The sequence below is a fragment of the Mus pahari genome, chromosome X (genome assembly GCF_900095145.1).
Source record: "Mus pahari chromosome X, PAHARI_EIJ_v1.1, whole genome shotgun sequence".
Classification (NCBI taxonomy): domain Eukaryota; kingdom Metazoa; phylum Chordata; class Mammalia; order Rodentia; family Muridae; genus Mus; species Mus pahari.
In genome coordinates, this window is record NC_034613.1 from 34550521 (window position 1) to 34560428 (window position 9908).

Sequence of the window (9908 nt, forward strand, 5' to 3'; positions counted from 1 at the left end):
CTTTCCTTTCCTTTCCTTTCCTTTCCTTTCCTTTCCTTTCCTTTCCTTTCCTTTCCTTTCCTTTCCTTTCCTTTCCTTTCCTTTCCTTTTCTTATTACTACTATTATCACTACTGTTTATTATTATTATTATTATTATTATTATTATTATTATTATTATTGGCTAAGGAAGATTCATTTAACCTAATCTTTAGCCAGTGAAATATGAAGAGGCTTCTTTAAATAAAGGAATTTAGAAATATAGATATATACCTTAGTATTGAAGCGTCAGACAAAAACATATATTATGCATCTGTTTACATTGTATTATGAACATTTCATGGCAGAAGCATTTCTATCAATGTAGATAATATGAGTGACAACATATTCTGAATACTTTGGCTGGAATAGCAGGAAATAAATGTCTTGAGGCATAAAAATGATTAACACCACCTTAAAATTTCCCAATATGATAGCATGTAAGATAATAAATGTTTTTATTATTTCAGTGTTGTTTTCTCCAACTTGTAGTCAATCATATTCAAGGTAATAAAATGCAATTTATTATATTAGATCTTAGTCCAAAATGACTTGAAATGACTAAATAATTATTTAAAGGTTAAAAAAGTCCCTTTTAGGTCATATGTGTGCTCATCAATCCTATGTAACAATAAACTTTGGCATCAAACTATTGGAAAATAATTATTTAAACAGTATTTAAACTTCAGGGAATGAAGCATGTGGTTTCCTTATCTCTGTCTCTTACCTCTTTGTCATTGCTTAGCAAGTCTCCCAGAAAGTGTATTTCTTTTTTTTTTAATTTTCTTTATTTTCTTTATTTACATTTCAAATGTTATCCTGAAAGTTCCCTATACNCCCCCCCCTCCCGTCCCTGCTCCCCTACCCACCCACTCCCACCACTTGGCCCAGGCCTTCCCCTGTGCTGGGTCATATAATGTTTATAAGACCAAGGGGCCTCTCTTCCCAATGATGGCCGATTAGGCCATCTTCTGCTACATATGCAGCTAGAGACACAAGCTCAGGGGGTACTGGTTAGTTCATATTGTTGTTCCACCTACAGGGTTGCAGCCCCCTTCAGTTCCTTGGGTACTTTCTCTAGCTCCTCCATTGGGGACCCTATGTTCCATCCAATAGATAGAAGTTGAGATAAAAGAAATTTTAATATAATACAGACAAAATACAAATATCATTAGCATTTATGCAGTATAAATGTAAGTTTACAAGTACTTATAATCATAATCATCTAGTTAAATAGACAGAATGCATGTGCTTAAGTCGAAATGATAAACCAATTAGAGAAAATAATGTCAGCAATATTTTTTCAGTGGAATTACAAAATTTTAATGAAAACAGGCTAAATTTACATCCTCATTCTCAGGCATAAAATTATTGATTTCAGAATATACTTTAAGGCTATGTGTTTGTGTGTGTTTAAGAGCAGTGTTAAGACCATTTCCTGACATAGAAGAAACTCATACTTTCTTTTAGCTTGCTCTGAAAGTAGATAATGAAGAAACCAGGGGGATTTTACTACTAGCCATGGGTTAGAATTTGATGATACTAAGGAAGTTGAATGTCCATTTCTTTCCCTCTGACATGGTTGCATGGCTGGCCCTGACCAGCAAGAAACCTTTTATTTCACTGTTTTCTCCTGAGGCATTCAGTGTGTTAAAATATAGAATCTCTGGGGATTTTATCCAATTCAACACTGATAGGGTCTGATTGCCTAGTACTTCCTGGTGCTGTGAGACTCAGGGAAAGCTCCCCCCCCCACACACACACACAAAAAGGACTCAGTAAGGATAACTTACTTGACTTCATCTCTGTTGCTTCAATTTTGATTATAGCATTACACATTATAATTGTGTGTGTGCATGCGAATGTCCTAGTTTTGTGGGAAAAATATGTGTTAATATTTTAATGCAATTTAGACTGATTGAACCAGCCAACATATTCACCATCTTATGTATTTAGCAATTTTAAAGTACTAACATTTATTTTGAATAAGACATGCCTTGCTTCGTTCATGTGCTTTCTATGCAGTTTTTTTTTTTTTAACATCAAAAATGCTGCCCCATATCCTGGTTCTCCCTCCCAGAGTCCCTGGCCCCATATCCCCTTCTCTTTTCCTCTGAGAGAGTGGATTTGATGGCAGTATTATTGACATGTCCACAGTTTTTACTAGCAATAATCCTGATACTATTCAATTGATCTGGTAACTAATCTAACATGTTTGATAATAATGACTTCATTCATTTCATCCCCTCTCACATATACAATATTCTTTTCTCCAACTTCAGAACTTCGATCATTTTACATTCCTCCTGTGAATTAGAATATACTGTTACTTTTGACTCTCTATGTTTTATTGATTTCCTTTAGCATAATGCTCTTAAAATCTACCCATGTTGTCACACAAGACAATGTTTCTTCCCTTTCAAGACTGAATGCTATCATATTGGATGTATATACTTTATTTCCTTAATTCACTCATGCATTGACAGAGATGTAGGTGGACTCCAATTTGGCTATTGTGATAATGCAGGCATTAATCCAGGAGTGTTTCTTTGCTTTCTCAGCTATTAAACGCCTAATGCTTGTTGACAGAATTTGAGTGCTGCACTTAAATCATGGTGGGTAAACAGCATCAACTGAGATGCCACCAAATGAAGCATCTGTGCACAGTTAGAATTGAAATACATAAACATATGGCAATTTTTACATGTATTTTTTGCTTTATCATTGTGGCTCCTACCATTAACAGTATGTGCTCCAGAATATATTTCCTAGGCCTTCTTCCTCAGCAACTCATCGTTATCTCATATGCACTGTTTTTGCAAAAATGTTCACCAATGTGTCAAATCTAAGTTCTTTTATTTCCCAATCTCCTGTTGAATATTTGTGCATCATCTTATGGATGGTGCCAAATCATAACTCCTCCTGATTCTCTCTTCTTTTAGATTCCAAAGCATCATATCATCATGGTTTTCATTCTATCACGTGTGTACTAAGTGGATGTTTGTGTGTATTCAACTGCATGTGTACATGTATATGCATGCTAGTGTGTGTGTGTGTGTGTGTGTGTGTGTGCATGCGCGTGCATACAAGCACATGCATGTGTAAAGCAACAGACAACTGAGTGTCTCATTCCTCTGGTGTTGTCTCTATGTTTTTGATATCTGGTTTATAATTCTCCAAGGAAATAGGATGGCAGGCTAGTAAGCCCTAAGGATTTACCTATTTCATTTTCCCTGGTGCAGGAACTGCAGGAGATCACCATCATGTTTGGCTTTTTATGTGGGTTCAGGATATTGAAATCAAGTCTTTGTGTTGCATAAGGACTTAAATGAATGACTTATATTCCTGATCTCTATCAGTCTTCTTATCTTTGCTGTAACTCTTTCATTGGCTATGTTCCCTGTACTAGTACCTTAAATACTTTTCTTAGATTTATTTATTTATTTATTTATTTACTTACTTACTTACTTACTTACTTACTTACTTAGGTTCTCTTTATTCCTTGCATGGGCAGTTTCGTTAGTTGCTATCACCTGAATTAAAGCCTAAGTTTTGAAGACACCTATGGCTCTCATATATTACAACCACTCCCCCTGCCCTCTCTTCTCCCCCCTCACACACACACAAACACACACACACACTAAATGAAAACACCTCAGAAGTTATAATTATGGCTATATTAGAGGCAATATATGCAGAATGGATGGACTTACTCAATTAAACAGCTACCCTACTACATGTAAGCTCAATTTCATTCATCAGCACCTACACTTTCGATCCCCACGACTGAAACTTCCTTAGAGTCAGCTTGAGTTTCCCATCTCTAATTGTTATATTCCACCTTTCCAAAATCACCATGACTTAAAAATTTGAACCATCATATTGTCCATTTCATGTGTCCATGTTTTACAATCCCTATGGCTATTGCTTTAATTCAAGTTACTATCCATGTTTCCTAGGTATGTGCTAGTGGACTGGCAAATAGCACTCCTGCCTCCAGTCTCTCTGGATGCTGTTACTGCTACAGCTATAAACTGGAAGCTGAAGAAAAATCAATAGCAGCTGTATATGGCTGTTGGGCAAGAATTGCCACCAAAAAGTGGTTCTTTTCCCAAAGGGAATTTCTTGTCTCACATTGTCCTCTGCGCACTGCCATCAGTGTCATTTGCTCATGAGCTATCTTTGCTAAAGGCTGTCACAACCAAGTAGTCTTCACAACATCATTTACATTGCTGTAATGGCTATTTAGAAAGTATTAGGGACTAATGATCAAAAGGAATCTGCATAACTTTTTGTTAAGTTGGCTTGAAGAAGCAAAAAATATCCGTATCCCTTGCATGTTGTTAAGGATAAAGTCGTCTTTATTCTTTCGGGAAATGTAAGTTTGAAATGACATTCAGATCTGCTTAATGTTATGTCTGATATTAACCTTTCTGATTTTTTTTTTTGACAAATGCATGCTGTCTGTTCAGAAATACCTTTCTCCAAATAAGATCTTTGTTTCTTAATACACAGCATTTAAATGTGACATATAAAATGTGCCTTTTGTCAGTTTTCTTCCCAATATTGTTTATTCTCTAATTTTTTATTTAGAAGTTAGTAAATTCTGAACCACTGAAAATAATGTAATAAAACAAATGATATTATTTTGTGACATTCTTGCATAAGCATTTATTTTCGCATGTCTGTGTGAAAATACCTATTAAGTCTACCACCAGACAATACTTAAATAGCTCTTAACCTATCAATACCACACTGAAACTTACAGTTGAACAGCCAAATTTTCAGGGTAATTTATTAACTGGTTTATCTATCAGCAAGTAAGTGAGCCTATTTTATCTGTTCTTCTCTAATAATGAGTTGATTTTGTGAAAAAGACGTAAATTCAACCAAACTGATTTTTCGCACAACAGTTCTAAGTCCAAAACTAGTAGTTCCTTAATTTCAGCCATGTGTGTACACAACACCTAAATTAGCCATTGTGTAAATGTCTTATAGGCAAGCCTTATGGCAATATCTTTCTAAGTGATAAAACTTCATCCTTTTCCAACCACTCCCAATATCTCCTTTATTAGAGTAGTTTTTAAAAATTCATTTATTTTTATTTAGATATATGAGTGTTTTTCTTGTGTCCACGATCTGAGCACTAAGTGCGTGTTTCGTGCTTATAGAAATCAAAAGATCATGTCAGATCTGCTGGCACTGGAGTAATAGACAATTGTGAGCCACCATGTGGGTGCTTGGAGCTAAACCTGGATTTTGTGTGAGAGTAGTAAATGCTCATAATTATTGAGCCATCTGTCTAGCCCCACTATCTCCTTTAATGCTGTTTCAACACACCCAAAATATTCCACTCAGTTGCTTCTTGTCTATTCCATATTGTGCTTTCATTTATGAGTCTCTACATTTCAGAGCTTTCTTAAGACCCATTATCTCTATAAGATACACTTAGTTTCTCTTTTCTGGATTTGTAGAAACTTGAAGTTTAAAGTAAAGGAGGTTAACATTTTAAAGAGATCATTTTGTACCTGAATGAATAGCAAGGCTATAACAGACACTTCATAAACACATGTGAACTTATTTCATTGACTTACTGTTTTTCTGATGTACCAAAGACTTCTCAGAGAATGTATTTTCAGTATACTAATGACCTCCAAAATAATATTTCACATTGTGTAAATATTAGCGGAACACACATGCTCTTTTCCTTTCTTTCTTTGACGTATATTCCCAGCCCATTGTGCCATGATCAGCAGCAATCACAACCAGTGGATTGTGAGAAGGGCAGTAGTGAGCACAGAGAGAAGAAATTCTAGAAGGGAGATTTAGTGAAATAGGTTATTTAGTGGGAGTGTGGGGCAAGAGGCTACTTAAACCTTTGGAGGTGGGGAGTGGATTTGGGGGTGAGGCTACTGAGGATGCCTCATTATCATGTGAAGGAATTCTAAGTGCAGCATTATGAACTTAAAAGGGGAGAGAGAAAGTTTAACATCGCTACCACTTCCAGTGGGCAAAGATGGGGTACAGGGCTACTGGGTCAGGTAGGCTTGGAGCAGGGTGGTGACAATCCTACTCCTCCCGGACTTTTGCTCTAGGTCTGCTTGTCCCACCCCAACCCACAGTTACCTAGCCATGTATTTCTCTACTGACTCATTAAGTTGGACTATATTTCCATCGTTAAATGTAGGAACTGTTATAAACACACAAAAGTGGAGTTAGTCTTCTTTGGTCCTGAATACAGAGAGTTTCTAGAAAGAAAGTTTTTACTCCTAACAATCAAATATCGCTTCCCTTCAGCTTCTTACCAAATTCAAGTCATAAAAGAATATCATGATTATGACTAGAAAACAAACTCCATACTACAGGGGAAGAGTTGATAAAGCTTTCACAAATGATACTGAGAGTCTATCCCAACACATTAGTTTACAGTGATAAAACAATTCTCACTCATTCTATCTAGGTCACCATAAGAAGAACTCTACATTAATTTGCATAATCTCTACTTAATGAAATTATACTAGTTCTTATTACTATCATGAGGATAGAAAGATACAGCAAGAGTAGTTGGAAAAAGACAGTAGAAAAAATAATTGATTTTGTATATTAAGCAGAAACATAGAGGAAGTTGGAGTTTTTAAACATTCTCTGACTCTTACAATTGTCACTATACCCATGATTCATAAAGAAATCATTGTACGAGACTGCTGAAAAATATAAATGTATATCTAAGATACTCTTTTACTTATAAGATGTCATCTACATAGGACATCAAAATTTATTTTACTATGTAGCATGGAAAAATTCATGGAAAAATTTAGATACCTAAATTCCAAATGCCTAAAAGATGTTGTACTGACCTACTTTCCAAGAGCTTTTAAAAGCCACAAATTCTGCCACTGGAGAAAAAGTAACTTGTATAAGTAATAACTCAAATGACTTAGTGTCAATGGCACTTGAGTTTCAGATATGTAATATAATATGTCTTGAAAATACACAGAGATATATAATAGCATTTCCAACAAAGCATATCAATATCTGTTCTTTATTCTGTAAGTTTCTTGTTAAATAGTAAACTATAATTACACAGAGTACTTTACATAAAATACATTGGGAATTTTGAAAACCTAGTCTATTTTTAAGTATGCATTTCAATTGTAAGGTATCGTGACCTCCTTATAGAACATTTAAGCTTATCTAAAACACTTTAATTCCCATATTTACACTAGGGAGTGATCAGAGTTTTTATTATGTGAGGTATGTATATAACGTGTGCATGGATGCATGTGGGTGTAGATAAGTGGTTGTATACATGCATGTATGAAGAACTGAGATTAAAGTCAGATGTCTTTCTTGAATTCCTCTCTACATTTTGTTTTCAAAGACAGTCTCACTGACACTGAAGTTCATGCATTTGGATAGGCTGAGCAATGAGCTTCAGGAATTCCTCTTATCTCCATCTTGCCATTCCTCCCAAAGGCTGGAGCTAGACACAAGCAGCAGTGGAGTCTGTGTTCAAATATTAGTGCATGCACAACAGGTGCTTTACCCACTAAGTCACCTCCCCAGCTCCAGAAGTATCTACAAGTTTTGCCATATAATAAGTTTAATCATCAGGATAATCCAAGTTGCTAACATTTCTTCATGGTATCAGTTGTGATCACTGAAGCTCGTGTGTGTGTGTGTGTGTGTGTGTGTGTGTGTGTGTATGATTATATGAATATCTTGGGTTTTGTTTTGTCAGGAAACCTTTGGAAAATAAACTGAATTACTGAGGCCTAGAGATAGTATATGAATTTCTCAACATTATACTACTAACAGTAAAAAATCCAACAACTAACAATCAAGGCCCTGGAATATGTTTGACGTACTGATGGTATAAATTAAGAAACTTATGATACATATGCTACAGCATATTAAATAGAGATTACAAAAAATATATAATTTTATGATGATAAGATTTTTCTGTTCACCTGGTAACAGGATGTTTAGATAGAAAGGTTGGTATATATTTAATATGTCTCTGAAATGACTTACCTATAATTAAAAGTAGATCAAATTTCATGTTAGCTGATAAGGTAAACTATAGGATCACAACTTTCATCTTCTCCATATTGACATAATAACGTCACCATGCCTATCAGCTGGGGGATAAAGCTTTGCAGACTGAAGTAACACCACTGTTTTCACTTCAGGGGAGATTTGCAAACAACTTAAAAGTGGCAATATCTGTTCCTTCTTGGAACTGATGCCCAACACATTTTATTAAAAAATAGAGCAACTTGGGGTGACTAAACAGTCATTAAGAATAAAAACAAAGACAAAATCTAAAACAAAACAACAACAACAAAAACCCTATCCTAACCTTAGCCCAAAGTAGCCAGAGTAGAAAAAAATAACAAAAATCTCTGTTGAAATTGAATAGACAGAGAACATTCTAAAGTAGCTTTGAACAAATGGTCAACATTGCCTAGAAATGTAATATCCTGTCTGTTGTGCAATAACCTATATGAAATGATTTTGTGATTGCTTTTTCATTCCCGGTGGTCAAATGCTCACATCATTACAATTACTGTAGGAAAAGGATGCTTGCAAAATTCCACTCTCAGTAAGGGGATCAATTCACTAATGGGGCAAAGAGAACCTACTTAAGTTGTCTTTCTATTGGAATTTAACAATACCTTTTAGAAACAATATCATGTATTTTTTAATCTTTGTAGTATAAATACTTTGAGTCTACAGTCATCCACTATTTGGAACGTAAAATGAACCATGGAAAGGAAGCGCACCAAACACAGGACCTTTTATTATAATGAAGAACTAAAGAGGTTGGATGCTATTGTTTTCTTTATCGATTGCTCTTCTGTCACACTCCCTCATTAACTCATAAACACAGTGAAAGAAAGTCTACATTTGGAGTATAAGACCTATGTTTAAGGTCATGTTCTTCACCATTCTACTTATCCAGATCTATATAAGCAATTTTGTAAAATGGGAGTGCTAAACGTTGCTCTGTAGGTGTGAATGGCTTGGTTCTCAGATTCAATAGCACCATAATAGAAAAAAAGTTCAATCCAAATTTCAGCAATCTGGAGCTACAAGGAATGTACTGAGAAGTCTCTTTGATCCCCATCCAGGCTCATTACCTGAATACACCAGAGAGCAAGATTTCCAAATCCAGGGTTTGAACATTGTAATTTTCTGTGTTTCGCACAATGTAAATAGAGATGCCAATAAATCTATCACAATTTGGTGTCAAGGGACATATGTTAAGCTTATTCTACCCATTCAAGCACACTTTCATTACTTCTGTTGGTGTGGTTTTTGTATGTCCTTCTAAGACATTTTATCTGAATTGCAACATTTCCTCTGAATTGCAACATTTCCTCCAAATTGAAACATTAGCTCTAGGAAGGAAAGAGGAGGCTCTTCGGCCTCAGGAGGTAAACAAATATTACACATCCTGGAGAATACAACTGGAACATTCTTGAAGGCTCCAATTCCACATTATAAAAAAAGAGGAAACAGAAGCTTAGGGTCACAGACTCTGAGAAGCCAAACTTCAGAGAAAGAGATATTCAGATAGCAAGATGCCTGCCTACATGCTCCAGGGAAAAACTCCAGGGTTGCAGGTTTACAGGAGTCCGTATCAGTGTAATGGTAGGCTTTTTTAGTGATGCAACTACGTTTTAGTTACAAGGAACATCTCCTTATAAGTAACCTCTCAGCTACAAGTTAGTAAATCCAATAAGCAAAACAAACAAACCAACCCGCTGAAACAAAACAAAAAACCAAAACCAACCAAACAAACAAAATCCCTCAGTGATTCAGAATATACATGTGTGCAGCTGTTGCTTTGGTCTAGTTAGGGTTCCCTTTTTCAGGTGAATAAAC